At 37.9% G+C, this 15823-nt stretch overlaps 2 pseudogenes; both read left to right on the top strand.

Annotated features, from left to right (window-relative positions):
* Nucleotides 1-897: 897 nt before the first annotated feature.
* LOC120226795 lies at nt 898-1832 on the top strand (annotated as a pseudogene).
* Nucleotides 1833-11344: 9512 nt separating this feature from the next.
* LOC120226793 lies at nt 11345-12276 on the top strand (annotated as a pseudogene).
* Nucleotides 12277-15823: the final 3547 nt, after the last annotated feature.

Raw genomic sequence — 15823 nt, 5'->3', positions numbered from 1 at the left:
TATTGGCATGTCATTTGGTAAGTCAAGGTTTCTCCAGTTTCTGTTTTGTCACCTCTAGAATAAAGAAGTAGACATGATTATCTTTAGCACCTACACCGACGATTTATCAAGCAATGAGGTCAGAATGACAATTAAGAGCTGGTTAGTTGAGGAGAAAACTATGAAAAAACAAGATTTATTGTGATATCAGATTCACTGTGTCACAAAGAAAAAGATTAAAGTGTTATATGAAATGAATAATAAAGACACAAATATAAAATATTAGGGGTGTTTATGCTTAATGTCACAGTATAAACCTATGATGTAAAAATTAATTTATTTGGAACTCTCTCATTTTTGTACTGCTTACAGAGCTGACATAATCAGTCATTATATTATGCTAGGTGTATCTTTTATGAACTTATAATGTTCAAGGAGGACTGAAAGGGTTATGGGAATATTTGATTTAAAATAAACATAAATCCCTTTATCTCATACTTTTATTTGTAAATATTAAAAATTGCAGTTGAGATCTTAAACAATTTTTTACAGATTTCACTTTTACATAATTTTTTTTTACATAATCTCTACAACCAACATGGGGCTTGAACTTACAACACGAAGATCAAGAGTCACCTGCTCTACTGGCTGAGTCAGCCAGGTACCCCAAGAACTTAAAAAATTTTAACGTAATAATTATATTGCTTTTATACTTAAAGAACATTTAAAAGATGATTCTCATGTTTTTAAGTATTAGACATTTAGCATATCTTACATTATAAATACATAGAGAAATTGAGAAAAGACATTTTGCTTCATCTTCTAGTATTGTTAAGGGGTAGTTAGGCAAGCTTCCTTGATGCTCACTCACTTTAATATTTTTATTCTCAGGACCGATTCTGACTCTGACAAACACAAACCATCGTGTTACTGTCAGAGAGAAGTAAAAGTGGGGCTATGTTCACTCTCTTGGGCTTCTCAGATTACCCAGAACCACAAGTTCCCCTCTTCTTGATTTTTTGGTCATGTACAGTGTCACTGTCGTAGGAAATATTGAGATGATAGTTATAATCAAGATTAACTCCAAACTGCACACACCCATGCACCTTCTCCTCAGCCACCTCTCATTTGTCGATTTCTGCTATTCCTCCATCATTGTTCCCAAGACCTTGACAAACCAAGTAGTGGAAGACAAGATCATTTCATTTCCAGAATGTGTAGTTCAATATTTTTTTCTTTTGTAGCTTTGTGGTAGCTGAATCCTTTTTATTAGCTGTGATGGCCTATGACTTATTTGTGGCAATGTGCAAACCTCTACTCTACACAGTGGCCATGTCCCGGAAGCTCTGTGCCATGCTGGTTGTCGGATCATATGCATGGGAGTACCATAGATACTCACATGCTCTGTTACCCAATTATTGTTTCCGGGTTTCAACACAATCAATCACTTCTGTGAGTTCTCTGCACTGCTCTCCCTGTCTTGCTCTGATATTTACATCAATCAGTTGCTGCTTTTCTTTTCTCCCACCTTTAATGTGGTCAGTACACTGCTCATCATTCTCATGTCTTATGTATTTATCATGGTCACCATCCTCAAGATGCATTCAGCCAGTGATCACCACAAAGCCTTCTCCACCTGTGCCTCCCACCTGACTGCCATCACCTTCTATGGGACTATTCTTTTCTTCTACTGTGTTCCTAACTCCAAAAACTCCAGGGATACAGTCAAAGTGGTGTCTGTGTTTTACACAATGGTAATCCCTATGCTTAATCCCTTGATCTACAGTATGAGAAATAAGGATGTCAAGGATGCAGTCAGCAAATTAATGGCTACTAAAGTCTTTTCTTTTTGAGCATATTATTTGAGTAGATTTTGTCCTTGAAATGTAAATCAAGTGTGCCTAGAAATGTAGGTGGTAAGGATACCTTTAAATATAATGAAGAGTTAATGTATAATGGAAAGTCATTCAAGAGACTTAACTTGACTCTATCTCTTGCTTACTGGAAAAAGAAATCAGAAGCCCTTCTCAACTTTGGTTTTTAATCTACAAAATTAAGGTAATGTAAGCTAGCTCCTCATCTGATTGTGAAGACTAAATCTTAATATAGATATCATGTGGAATACCTTGTATAATCCCTACAAACATTAATTTTATTTCCCTTTCTTATAACATACCTCAAGTAGACGAGGCTCTCAATAAGTACCTGAATTTACCTCCTAAAAGTAAAAGTAGCAGTTAAAATAAGACATCGTCCTCATCTCCAAGGAATGCAAAATCCAGTGTTGACAGTAGGGCAGTGAAGAACGTGGCCATTGTATAAGGTGGGGAATAAAAAAGATCATAGAGTGTTTGAAAGAAAGAAAAGTTTAAGTCCATTCGGGAACTTTAGAGTAATGTCTTCAAAAAATAGGTATTGCTTCAACTTCACTTTGAATAACAGGATGGACAGAGTTTCAGGAGACAAGAAGGCACGAGTTTCATTCAGAAGAGCAAAGCATTACGAAATCAAGAAGGTCAGAATGTAATACTGGGTAGTAATCCAAAAATATTTTATTGAGTGATTACTATATAACGTGTGTGTGTGTGTGTGTGTGTGTGTGTGTGTGTGTTGCATTGTGTGTATGAGTTACTTGGCATGAGTGGAAATTTAATAAGACATTGTCTATATCCTAAATATGTTTCAAAGGCACTCCACTGTGGCAGTGTGATAAGCTATGATGGGCTCCACCAAAGGCTTAAAGATGTTAGACTGAACTTCAGAAAATCTCTTTTTTCAAATTATTATTTTTGGGTGGGAGGAGAAGGAGAGAGAAAATGATTGGGGGACAGGGGCAGAGAGAGACAGGGACAGAGAGTCTTAAGCTGTCTCTATGCTTAGCATAGAGCCTGATGTGGGGTCAATCCCATGACCCCAAGATCATAACTGAGCTGAAATCAAGATAAGCATGGTTCACCCAACTGAACTACCCAAGTGCCCCCAAAATTTCAGAAAATTTTATGAAAACATAAGCATAATGAGTGCCTGCCCAACCTGTGTTTCATACTATTATTCTGCCAATGATGACATAGCAAACATTACTAATCCTTAATTTTATATTTTCCTGAACATGAACATAACCTCTGACTCCTTCTCAGCTGAATTCCTGCTTCAAGAAAAAGTTCTCTAGGGCTCCTGGTGGGTCAGTCAGTTAAGCACCTGACTGCCTCAGTTCATGTCATTGGGCTCTCTTGTCTTAGTGAAGAGCCCACTTTGAATCCTCTGTCCCTGTCTCTCTCTGCCTTTCCCCCACATCCTCTCTCTCTCTCTCTCTCTCTCTCTCTCCCTCCCTCCCTCCCTCTCTCTCTCTCTCTTCCTATGCCCAAAATAAAATTAAAAAACCTTGCTCAAACTGGGGTGCCTGGGTGGCTCAATCAGTTGAGTGTTCGACTTCAGCTCAGGTCATGATCTCATGGTTCATGGGTTTGAACCCTCCATCAGGCCCTGTGCTGACAACTCAGAGCCTGGAACCTTCTTCAGATTCTGTATGTGTGTCTCTCTCTGTTCCTCCCATGCTCATGCTTTGTCTCTGTGTCTCTCAAAAATAAAGATTAAAATTTTTTTAAAAAATTGCTCAAAACCAATTTCTTACATAACTTTATTCAAGATACAATAAAATCAGATAGTGATTACTACCAAGGCCTATTTATTTTATCTGGCAAATTAAAAGTACTAGGCTCTATAATATTAATAACTCACATTGTTTGTATGCCTTGTACATGCTTCTCTTTCTCTCTACTCTATATGGATAGTTAAAATTTCAAACAAGTTATTAATGTAATGAAAAATAATACATTTCCTCTCTTTATGGTAAAGGTGAACAATTTTATATGTTACTTAGAATATGCATACTATTTTTAACTTATGATCACTATCAAAATGTTCTAATTACATACATTATACTATAAAAAGTCAATTAAATAACAATTTTGCATGGAAAGATGCAATATAAGAAACAGTATTTTAGAAATTGGATATCTGATGAGGAAGTGCTTTTTTTCTCTTCTGTTGACTTCTGTTTCTCAGCGTATCCACACATTTATCTTTCACTTTACTTCTTTTTTTTTCAAGACACTCAATACATTTTAGTGAGCCTTTTAGTTTACAATATGAGGTAAAGGGATTGTCAGTCATCCTAAACCAATATTTTTCAAAGATGTAATAAATATTTCAAACTTTAGGGGATTATAATGGATTACACATATTAAAAGTTGGGGATCAGGTAAACAGTATCTGTGTTCTTGAATTTTCCAGTTGAATCTTCCCTTCCAATAGTAACCAGCTCTAATTAGTTACATAAGTTTCCTCAAGGCCATGTCTTATTGTTGTTGATGCCTCTATACCTGAAGCATTGCTATTTCAGTCAATATCCACTAATTCCACTTCAAAAATGCGTTTTGCATTGGTGGCATTTTGGCATCAGGCTGTCCTTTCTTCATAAGCCCATTCTGGTTCACTCTCTAGTTGAACCTTTTCTCCTTTACTCACGTATAGACTAATACAATAAATTAATTCATTATTAATAAATTAGTACATTAATTAATAAATGGATACAATTTATATGTACTTTTATAATTTCCAATTTACCTTGAAATTTAGGAAACTACTTATGTGAATTATGGGTAATTCATTTGTAGAGAGACCCTTATTTTACTTCTGTCCTGCTTGGACAAAGGATGATTATTTTGGGGTAAAAGTCACACCAAGCATTTAGCTTTTACTCTGAAGAAACCAAAGCCCATAACACTTCAGTGACCTGGCTAAGGTTGTAAAAGCAATTGTTGACAAATGAAAGCAATTTGTTAAGACTTCAGATACCCCAGCAAGCATATCTTCTAGTAAACACTAGCAAACAATCTTGTTTTTTTTTTCATTTTTCTGTTGCCACATTTCAGAGTCTTTATAATAGATTCTTTTGCTTCTGTAACAGCATGCCATTTGGGAATTTTCACATTTTTTGGTTGTGTATCTTGCAATTTTGAAAATAATTTAACTTTGCATATAAAGTATTTCATCATAAATTTAAATAGCAGCAAAAAGCGTGATTACTGTTGCATAGCACAATTCATTTAAAATATACACATAAGTGGGTGTTTGGGTGGTTTCGTTGGTTAAACATCTGACTGGCTCAGGTCATGGTCTTAGGGTCCCTGTGTTCGAGCCTTGCTTCAGGGTCTCTGCTGTCAGCACAGAGCCTGCTTCTGATCTTCTGTCCCCCTCTCTCTGCCTTTCCCTAACTGATTGTCTATCTCTCTAAATAAATAAGTGAACTTAAAAAAGAAAAAAAAAAATACATAAGAACATCTAAAAGTAGATTTGTGTCTTTCCTCTTCCTCACCTCATGTTCAATTCTACTACCCTCATTGAATATTATAATTTTATTAATCACATTTATACTTTTAAGTTGTACCATAATGCTTTTGGCAAGATTGAAAGGTATTTTCCTAGATTAACTTAACCTTGTAATGATACAATAATTGTACCACTAATGAAAACTGTAATTACATAAGCTAATTTGGATAAAATACAGGTATTCAAAATGGAAAAAATGCATTTGCAAATTTATTTTTGTGAGAAATATTGAGTATATGTTTGGATTTTTTTTATCTCAATTAATTAAATGTATCCATGGAAATATATTACTTAATGCTAGAAAGCAAGATAATTTACTTTCATTTCTATTTCTATTAGAAAAAAATTTTAATGTTTATTTTTTTTGAGAGAGAGAGAGACAGTGAGTGAGCAGGCGAAAGGCACAGAGAGAGGGAGACACAGAATCCAAAGCAGGCTCCAGGCTCTGAGCTGTCGGCACAGAGCCTGATGTGGGGCTCAAACTTTTGAACTGTGAGATCCTAACCTGAGCCCATGTCAGCTGCTTAACTGTCTGAGGCACACCAGTGCTTCTATTTCTACTATTTAATAGATGAAAATATTGGGAATATTTGGTCATGTTAAGAGTAAATGAGACTGAGAACTGTATCAGAAACTATGCTGTGTTAGTAAGGTCACTTAACTCTTTCAACTACATCCAAGTGATGTGCCAATTTCTCACAATAATTTTTCATGAGAAATTTTTAAAAATTTAATGCATTACACAAAATTATACTGAGATTCTCCAATTTTGTCAAAGGGCAAATTATTAGAAATTAATTCTTTCAAAAGAGTTTGTTACCCCGTTTAGTAGATTGAAAACATGGTCAAAATTCCCCATTCCTGTGGTGTCTATGCCACTGTGCAGCTCTTCTGAACACATGGTGGAATCAGTTTCCCCACCCCACCCCTAGAAGTTTGTCTGCTTTTCTGAGTAGCTTTGGCTAACGGAGCATCACTGCAGTGATGTTGGGCAAGTTTTAAGCCTCTGAGAAGCAATGTGGCAATTTCACAATCTCCTGGGATTTTCACAATCTCTCAGGAAAACTGCCATGTAAACAGGCACAGACTGGCTCTCTTACTGCCAGCATATGACCTGGCATCTAGCCAAGTACGTTACATGGGTGTGAAGCCCTCTTACATCACCTAAATTGCCAAGCTCATATCATACATATAAACAAACCAAGCCACAAGTAGTTGTGTCAGGATCAGATGAGCAGAACTAACTTACAGACTCATGCCACAGTGATCAATTTGATAAACAGTTGTTGTTTTTAACTAATATGTTTGGAAGTGGTTTGTCATGGAATCATTGGAAACACTTACTTTTTTATTTGACTTATTTATTTATTTTGAGAGAGACACACAGTGTGTGAGCAGAGAAGGGCAGAGAGTGAGAGAGGATCCCAAACAGGCTCCCTGCTCAAAGCAGAGCTGGATGTGGGACCCAATCGCACAACCATGAGACAGTAGCCTGAGCTAAGATTGAATCACACACCCAATTTACTGAGTTACCCATGTGCACTGGAACCACTCACTCCTTAATTCCTGAGGTTACCACAAGGCCTCCTTAACACTTATCATATAACCATTAAGCATGTCCATTGTTCTCCCACTTCCCACGGAGATTAAAACAATGTAATTAAAAAGTTCAGGAAATTTAACACATTGTTGATTTCATTGAAACTTGCTAACAGTATTTTACTAAAATGGCGGTACCATGTGTTCCAAATACATTTCATCAAAAACTTAGAGCTTCATCTTTACGATATTAAATTTATGGATAACAACCAAGAAATCAACCTCAATAGAACTTTTGTATTTAAAAAATGCCTGCCATGTCTTTAAGTCTAATATAAATAGACAAGCAAAGCAGCTTCCCTGTGGGAGGGTCGCCCGGATGATGTAATAAAGCATGACAACCAAAGATGCTCCTTAGAGATGCCATCCTGAGACCATCTCCTCCGTCAGGGGGAGGCTTTCGTGACCATAGTCTCCGGGCCCACTAAGAACACAAGGCACAGATGGGAAACAAATATGGTCATTGATTTCCAATATGTCTGATTTCAAACCATGTCTGTATTGGTTAAATACACACCCTAAAGCCATTATTTTCCTTGAAAAGAAGCCTGCATATGCCAGAGAGAAACTTGGGCTTGAAGAGTCTTGATTAAGCAAACTCCTGGAAAGCAGTATTTCAAAATGTTCTTGTGTTTTAGGTTTTGGAAGCTTGCTGTCTCTCTCTAGACTGGGGATCTTTGCTTTTGAAAATAGAGGGCAAAGAAATTATGAAAGTGGTAGGTGGAAAAGACACTCAGAAACATGCTTCAAACTCAGGGAATAGATGAATCAGTCTCAGGAGAATGCACATTGGTTATTGAAATTTTGCAAACTGATTACTTGTAACTATTGACATCCATGAAGTTCTTGAAATGTTGACTGTATGTAAGCCACAGGCAGCGATTTGAACCTTATTGGTTTAGGAGGTGTTATAGAGCCTGTAAAGGAGCAGACCTGGTAGAAACCCTAGCCCCATTATGGTTAATGACCTTTGGGGCCCAGCAGGGAGATGCCACCCCAGCACCATCGGTAGCTCTGCTCTTCCTCACACCCTCATATGTGGGGGCACAGATCCAAAAGCAGCACATGGCCTCATCTTATCAGTGATTCCAACTTGGGGCAAGTTACAACTGACAGTGCCTCACCTTTTTGTAAAGGTGCATTACTGTAGTGATCTCATTTATTGTTATAAATATCAAATGTGTTAATGGGGCACCTGGGTGACTCATTGGTTGAGCTTCCAACTTCAGCTCAGGTCATGATCTCACAGTTTGCGGAAGCCCTGCCTCAGGCTCCAGATGGGAGCCTGGAGCCTGCTTCGGTTTCTGTATCTCTCTCTCTCTCTTTCTCTCTCTGCCCCTTTCCTGCTCATTCTCTCTTTCTTTCTTTCTCCCTCTCTAAGAATGAATAGACATTAAAATTTTTTTTAAAAATATTTTTTATAAAAGCAAAAATGTGTTAATGGTTGTTACAAGACAGCAACTGGGTCATAGAAAATGGTCAGTGATGTGAGCATTATTTACCTTCTGGATAAATGTGGTTTGTTATTCACACCTGTGGCTGGTATTTGACAGAGCTCTGGTTTGACTTCAGACCCTGTGTCTTTCAGAAGGAGCTTCTGAATATAACACAGGCAAAGTTTGCAGGACACATTCATCTATTTCATCATGACAGTATGATCCCTGGTTCACAGAGCAATGCATGGAGGCAGCATACAATGCAGTACAATGCATCATGAACTCTGAGAGGAAACTTGCTGGGTTACAGTTATAGGTGCTAAGCTGGGATAGTTTGTCTTCCTGTTTATATCTCATGGAAGAAGCTGTTGGAGTCTTAGGATAGTAGTGTTTTCTTGGTATCTCATTGATGTCTCAGAGAGATCAATAATTGTTTTGGGAAGCCTAGGGAGCATGGGTCCCAGAGATTCCCACACACAAAACCATAAAACGTTTCCATGGTAACATCTCCAGAACCAGGAGAGACAACAGGTCTCCCACAGGAAGTTGGACCGCGCTCTCGTTTCCTGGGGATGGGCATCAATGATATTGTCTAGGAGCTGAATGCTTTTTTTCTCCTTTTTCCTCAAAAGTTTAATTTTTATGGCCATTTTTATGAAAAAGAGGAACTGTAATGGAGGGGAGTCTGTGTTTCATTCTTTCTTGATTAAAGTGTGTTTTAAGAAATGCCATGTTTTGATCACTTCCTCCTGAACACACTTTTGTGTAGGGAGAAACAGTCTCAATGGGGAATGGAAACAGTTTAATCTGCAGGAACAACCACCTGGTAACAACTGCTGGTGTAAGAGGGAAGAGGGCAAGTAAACTGGGGAGAATGCTTGGTCTCTCCCTCTCCCCTTCCCCCTATCTCACACTGACTCCATCCTTGGAACCTGGAGAAGATCCTATGGAAGTTTCCTTCTCTGGTGCTGAGAGCTGTAGGAAGGGGAGTGTCCTTAGAGGGATACAGAAGTAAGAACCCCCTGTGAGACAGAAAGGAGAGGAATTATTTTGGTTTTGTGCATAGCACTGAGAAATGTCTTTCCATAGCAGGCTTCTCAACATTGGTACTATTGACCTTTCGGGCCAGATAATATTTTGATGTTTGTGTGAGCTGCTTGCATGTGTATGTGTGTGTAGGGGGGTGGTGGCTGGACGGAGGAAGGGAAGGCTGCCTTGTGCATCAGACTCTTCAGCAGCAATTCTGGTCTCTACCCACTAGATGTCACTAGCACCCCTTCCTATTGGGACAACCCAAAAGTCTTGGGACAGGTCCCAGAGGGACCAAAATCCCTTCTGGTTAAGAACCACTTCTCTATAAATAATCAACAGCCAGAGTTTTCACCTTTAGACTTTAAAATAGGCATGGGTTTCAAAATTATATACTACATTAGACTCAGGAAGAGGCAAGTCTCTTTTACTGACCATTGAAGAGAGAAAAACGATACTATCAGAATAACTATTTACTTCCAGACTGGGATTTCTTAATGCACATATCTTTTACTTCTTTGAAATCACTTGACAAAAGGGGACATAGTTGACTGTGTTGAATAATTGTGAAGACTGTCTTTCCTCCAGGAATAATCAGCTGGTTTCTCCATACCATCAGGCAAGTTTCTGCATTTCTTTTCAAATGATGAGAAAAAAAATATTTATGTTTCATGGATTTTGTGAGGGTTAAACATGCCAACAATTTGTGTATGCATATATAATATTCTAGCTATGCCTTCTGGCTCACTATTTTTCAAATTACAATTTTATCATGGCCATTTTTCAGGTCATTAATGGCCTTCAAAAATATCCTCTTCATAGCTGCATACATTCCTATAATATATATGTACCATAGCTGTCACTGTTTCCCTCTTATTTATTAAATCTTCTTAATGTTTATTTATTTTTGAGAAACAGCATATGTGAGCGAGGGATGGCCAGAGAGAGGGAGACAGAGGATCCAAAGCAGACCCTGCACTGAAAGCAGACAGCAGGAATCAGGCCTTGAATTCAGTAACCCTGAGATCATAGCCTGAGCTGGTCAGACGCTTAACCAACTGAGCCACCCAGAGGCAGCTGACCATTTTCCTCTTGTTTGACACAGTATTGTTGAAATTGACTGTCAAAAATAATGCTACCATGCATCTACGAACATTTTCATAACACTTCCACACATACATCTTTGATCCGTTCTTCAAATAGATTTAAAGCAGTGAATTTATTTGTCACATAGGTTCTTCTAAGGCTTCAGAGTCAGAGTTACAGGAAGTTTGAATCCAAGTAGGAACTCCCTGTACAAAGGCTGACATTGAAGAGCAATATCAAGAAAACCATTATGTTAATGTATAGGAAAAAAAATGCTGGCAAAGAGTATAAAAGCTTCTTCTTCATCTAAAACATATTACTAAACAATGAACACTTGTGGGTAAATAATCACCAATAGACATGCGTCTCATCATTACAGGGGAAAACAGAGAAGGATATTGAGTGATGTAAAACATAATTTGCTGAGATCTCAATACTTCCTGGGTCATTAACCATTCTGCCAGGAAAAAGGGCTTTGAGTTTCATAAAACAATGTGGCTACTTAAGAAATGTGGTATGTCCTTCTAATGATTCAGTGTCAAGCATTAAATTGGGTAGGACTTGGTTAAGGAATCATAGACGCTGTGATGGATGTGGATGTTTTTGTGTGATCTGGAAATTAAGTGTGACCTAATGTATCTCTCCACATGCCTGTACTTTTCCTAAACTTCACAAAAGCTATGTTCTAATTCTTTGCTGAAAAAATTAACCAACTTACATGTTTTATGTATTTTTTTTTCAAAAGACATCCAAAAAATGTATTTGGGATTGTATAATGGAGGATAACTATTAATATTTTTCTCCAACTTCAATCAAATGGGGCCATGGGCATGAGAAACTGCTCCAGTGTGTCAGAGTTCATTCTCCTCAGATTCACAGGAGCCCCCGAGCTGAGAGTCTTCCTCTTCCTGCTGTTCTTTCTCATCTATGGAGTCACGGTGCTGGGTAACCTGGGCATGATTGCAGTGATTCAGGTCAGCTCTCACTTCCACTCCCATGTACTTTTTCCTCAGCCACTTGTCCTTTGTGGATTTTTGCGACTCCATGGTCATCATGTCAAAGATGCTAACTAATACCTTAAACAAGGACAAAGCCGTCTCCTCCCTGGATGCACAGTGCAGTTCTACTTGTTTTGCACATGTGTGGTAATTGAGGTCTTCCTGCTGGTTGTGATGGCCTATGACCGCTTCATGGCCATCTGCAACCCACTGTTGTACGTGGTCACCATGTCCCGGAATCTCTGTATGGAGCTGGTGTCTGGCTGCTACCTGTGCAGGATGGCGTGTTCTCTGATCCACTTGTGTTTAGCTCTTGAGATCCCATCCTACAGATCAAATGTGATTGATCACTTCTTTTGCGATCTACCCCCTCTCTTATCCCTTGCCTGCTCTGATGTCACTGTGAATGAACTGCTGCTCTACATCGTGGCGACGTCAGTGAGTTCACCACCATCGTGATCATCCTCACCTCCTACTTGCTCATTCTCATCACCATCCTGAGGATACAGTTTTCAGGGGGAAGGTACAAAGCCTTTTCCACCTGTGCCTCCCACCTCACAGCCATCCTTGTCTTCCATGGAACAATCCTTTTCACTTACTGCCACCCCAGTTCTGGCAACAGTATTGATACTGACAAGGTGGCCATATTGTTCTACATGGTAGTGATCCCCATGCTCAACCCCCTCATCTATAGCCTGAGGAACAAGGATGTGAAAGCAGCTCTCTGGAAAATTATGAGCTCCAAAATGTTTTCCTAGAAAATATTTCCTAGAAAAAAATTCTTTTTTTTCAAGTTTCTTTTAATGTTTATTTATTTTTGAGAGATATAGACAGAGCATGAGCAGGGGAGGTGCTCAGAGAGAGGGAGACACAGAATCAAAACAGGCTTCAGGCTCTGAGCTGTCAGTACAGAGTCTGAGGCAGGGCTCACACTCAGGAACGCTAGATCATGAACTGAGCCAAAGTTGGACGTTTAACTGATCGAGCCACCCGGGCGCCCTGAAAAATTTTATTTTCAATACTCAGGGTACCAAAGTGCAGGCAACTGGAGGTAGCGGGTGCCTTGTAATGTTCGAGTGAGGTAGAGCCAGAAGGTCAGTAGTTATGAGTGATTTTTTTTTTTATTCCCTTATCTTTGTACCTTTTCAAATTGCCTCAAAGTTAGGATTGAGTATATTTCAAATTGGAATCCTACTCCTTTTCTTTTCTTCAATCTAAAATCTCTAAATGGATAGGATAAGTGGATTCTTAAAACATGTTTAGTTTGCTTTGTAACCTTCACAAGCTGAATAAAGAACTCTTTACAATCTTACTTTCTTTCAGTGTCTGTTATGGAAAATTTTTCCTTTTCAAAATTGATTTCCTGCTATTTTACAATGAAGAACATGTCTTTTTCCAAAAGTTTATACACGGAGATCTCCACATGTACATATGCCATTTTTTATCTTTCTATACTTTTAAAAAAGTTTATTACTTATTTCTTATTTTCTTTATTGTTTTATCTCAGTGTTTGGCGTTTTTGGAACTTTACATACTATTAAATCTTGAAAAGTGGAGTTAGTCATAATTACTTCGCAAAAATTTAGTAAAATTAAACTGCGTGGCGTGTGTAGAGAGCCTAGAATAATCCCCAGCACATGATTAGTTCTCTCTTTGTCTCCCCACTCTCTTTATATTGTACTAATACTACATCTATACTTTCTGTCACACACACACACACACACACACACACACACACACACACAATTGCTGTCATTCATTACTATATATAGCTGCATTTATGACTTAGGTCACTTGTCATACTTTTGTTATTTCTTTTTTCACTTTTTGTCTCCATTCTAACTCTTCATTTGGATACAACACTCACTTCTAAATGGAATGTAACCTAGTTGGAGAAAACGTACATATTTCATTCTCAAGCCTAATTATGGAAAGAGCCTAAATGTGTGATGTCTATCAACTGATAAATGGATAAAGAAGATGTGATACACACACACACACACACACACACACACACACACACACACACACACAATGGAATATTACTGAGCCACCAAAAAGAATGAAATCTTGTGTTTGCAACAACCTGGGTGGAATTAGAAAGGATTATACGAAGTGAAATAAGTCAGTCATAGAAAGAAAAATACCATATGATTTTCACTCATCCATGGAATTTAAGAAACAAAACAGATGAACATAGCAGGGAAAAAGAGACAATCCATAGAATAGCCTCTTAACTATAAAGAAGAAACTGAATGCTGCCAGATGGGAGGTAAGTGGGGAATGGATTAAATGTGTGATGGTCAGTAAGGAATGCACTTGTGATGAGCATTGGGTATTGTATGTAAGTGATGAATCACTGCACTCTACACCTGGAAGTAATATTATACTGTATGTTAACTAAGTGGAATTTAAATAGAAACTTGAAAAATTAAAAAAAATCATTTTCAGGGTGCATAGTGCACTTTATTTTTCCTCCTTGTGGTTACTGAATTAATTCTGCTGTGATGGTGTATGACAGCTTCGTGGCCATTTACAACACTTTGCACCACACAGTTGCCATGCCCCAGAAACCCTGTGCCCTACTTGAGGTTTCATCCTAAGCCGGGGGAGGAGCATGTTTCCTGAAATTCACATGTTCTGCTTTTGAACAATCTTTCATTGGTTCAACACAATCAATCACGTCTGTGAGTTCTCACTAATGTTTTTGTCTTACTCTGAGTCTTATGTCGGCCAGTTGCTTCTTCTTACTGCCATGACAATGAGGTGAGCACACTGCTCTTCATTATCCCGTTTTATCTGTTTTTTTATTGCCACCAGCCTCCGGATGCACTCACCAGGTGAACATCACACGGTCTTCTCCAACTGTCAGCTCCACACCTGACCGGAGCAACTTTTCCCACGGCACCATTCTCTTCTAGTCTGTGCCATAACTCCTAAACATCCAGGTACACAAAGTGGTATCTGTTATACACAATGGTTATCCTCATGTTGAATCCTCTCATCTATAAGGTGAGAAATAAGGACATCAAAGGCACAGTCAGAAAATAACACTTTTTTTTCCTATTGAATGCATGCATTGATAAACCTTTACTTCTGTTATTATAGAACACATTTCTGTGATTGTTGAATGGTCTGAGAATCAAGCTCCTTAACTGAGGAGGAAAATCCTATTTTTAAAAAGACTGAATATTTGCAATGGAAAGAATATGAAATTTAGGTCAGAGAAATCATATCCAGCTCTGATAATATAAAACAGGCCAGTTGGTTTACCTGAACCAGTCTTTATCTACAAAAGTGATATAATATGATATAGTTCATAGAGTGGCATGTGGAAGAAAATAAAATGTAGACAATGTATCTGGCATATTGCATATGTGCAGTAAATGTTAGTTGTATTCTCCTTTCTTCACTGCTAACTGACAGGTTGTAGGTGTTAAATAACCAACCACTTTTGTAGGTTAAATTTAGTGAAATCGATGATAGGTAAGAAATACATAGTCTCCTTTTCAAGAACCTCAGGGCCAGCGTGTTAGTAAATATCATGTCAGTTGGGAGACACAGTTCAAAATCTTTTGTGGATATCAAAGAGATTGTTTCATAATGGCGTGCATATTTTGCTTGACCTTGAAGGATGAGCATGTTTTTAAGAGAAACGAAAAGAAGACAGAAGGTTTAATCAGGAGCAAAGAACACAAGCGAGGTTCAAGAGGTGAGCATATATAATTAAGACAATGATTCAACAATATTTTTGAGCTATTATTTTAGGTCTTAGGCTTCCATGGTATCTTGATACGTGTTTGAAAGAATGAATATTTGCATAAGATAAACATACTATTCTCAATTCCTTCAAGAAGAGTTCCAGTGTGGAAGATAGAAATATTTACAAGAAGATTAGAAATATTAGCTTGTTTCTTAGAATGGTAAGAACAGAAACAAAGAAAATATATTCATGTTATATGTTTTAGGCTCCTGTGTTATCGCCTATCAATCAACATAAATATATTACTAATTTAATGGCTGTTGACCAAAGGCATATCTCAATTCTCTTCATCAGAATTCCTTAGGCAGTCTTCATAAAATTATTGAATAGATTTCTTGTAAATATTGAGAACCATTTGTTTTCCCTAAATGTTGTTTTATTTTTATTTTTATTTTTTTTGTTTTGTTTTGTTCTTGATTTTATTTTATTTTTTTTTCAAATAGTTTATTGTCAAATTAGTTTCCACATAACACCCAGTGCTCATCCCCACAAGTGTCCTCCTCCATGCCCATCCCCCCCTCCCCCCCACATCCATCAGTCCT

The sequence above is a fragment of the Hyaena hyaena genome, unplaced genomic scaffold (assembly GCF_003009895.1).
Source record: "Hyaena hyaena isolate Hyena2069 unplaced genomic scaffold, ASM300989v1 scaffold_1832, whole genome shotgun sequence".
NCBI classification, from domain to species: Eukaryota; Metazoa; Chordata; class Mammalia; order Carnivora; family Hyaenidae; genus Hyaena; species Hyaena hyaena.
The sequence above is the reverse complement of the archived record's forward strand: the minus strand, read 5'-3'. Positions and strand labels throughout refer to the sequence as shown.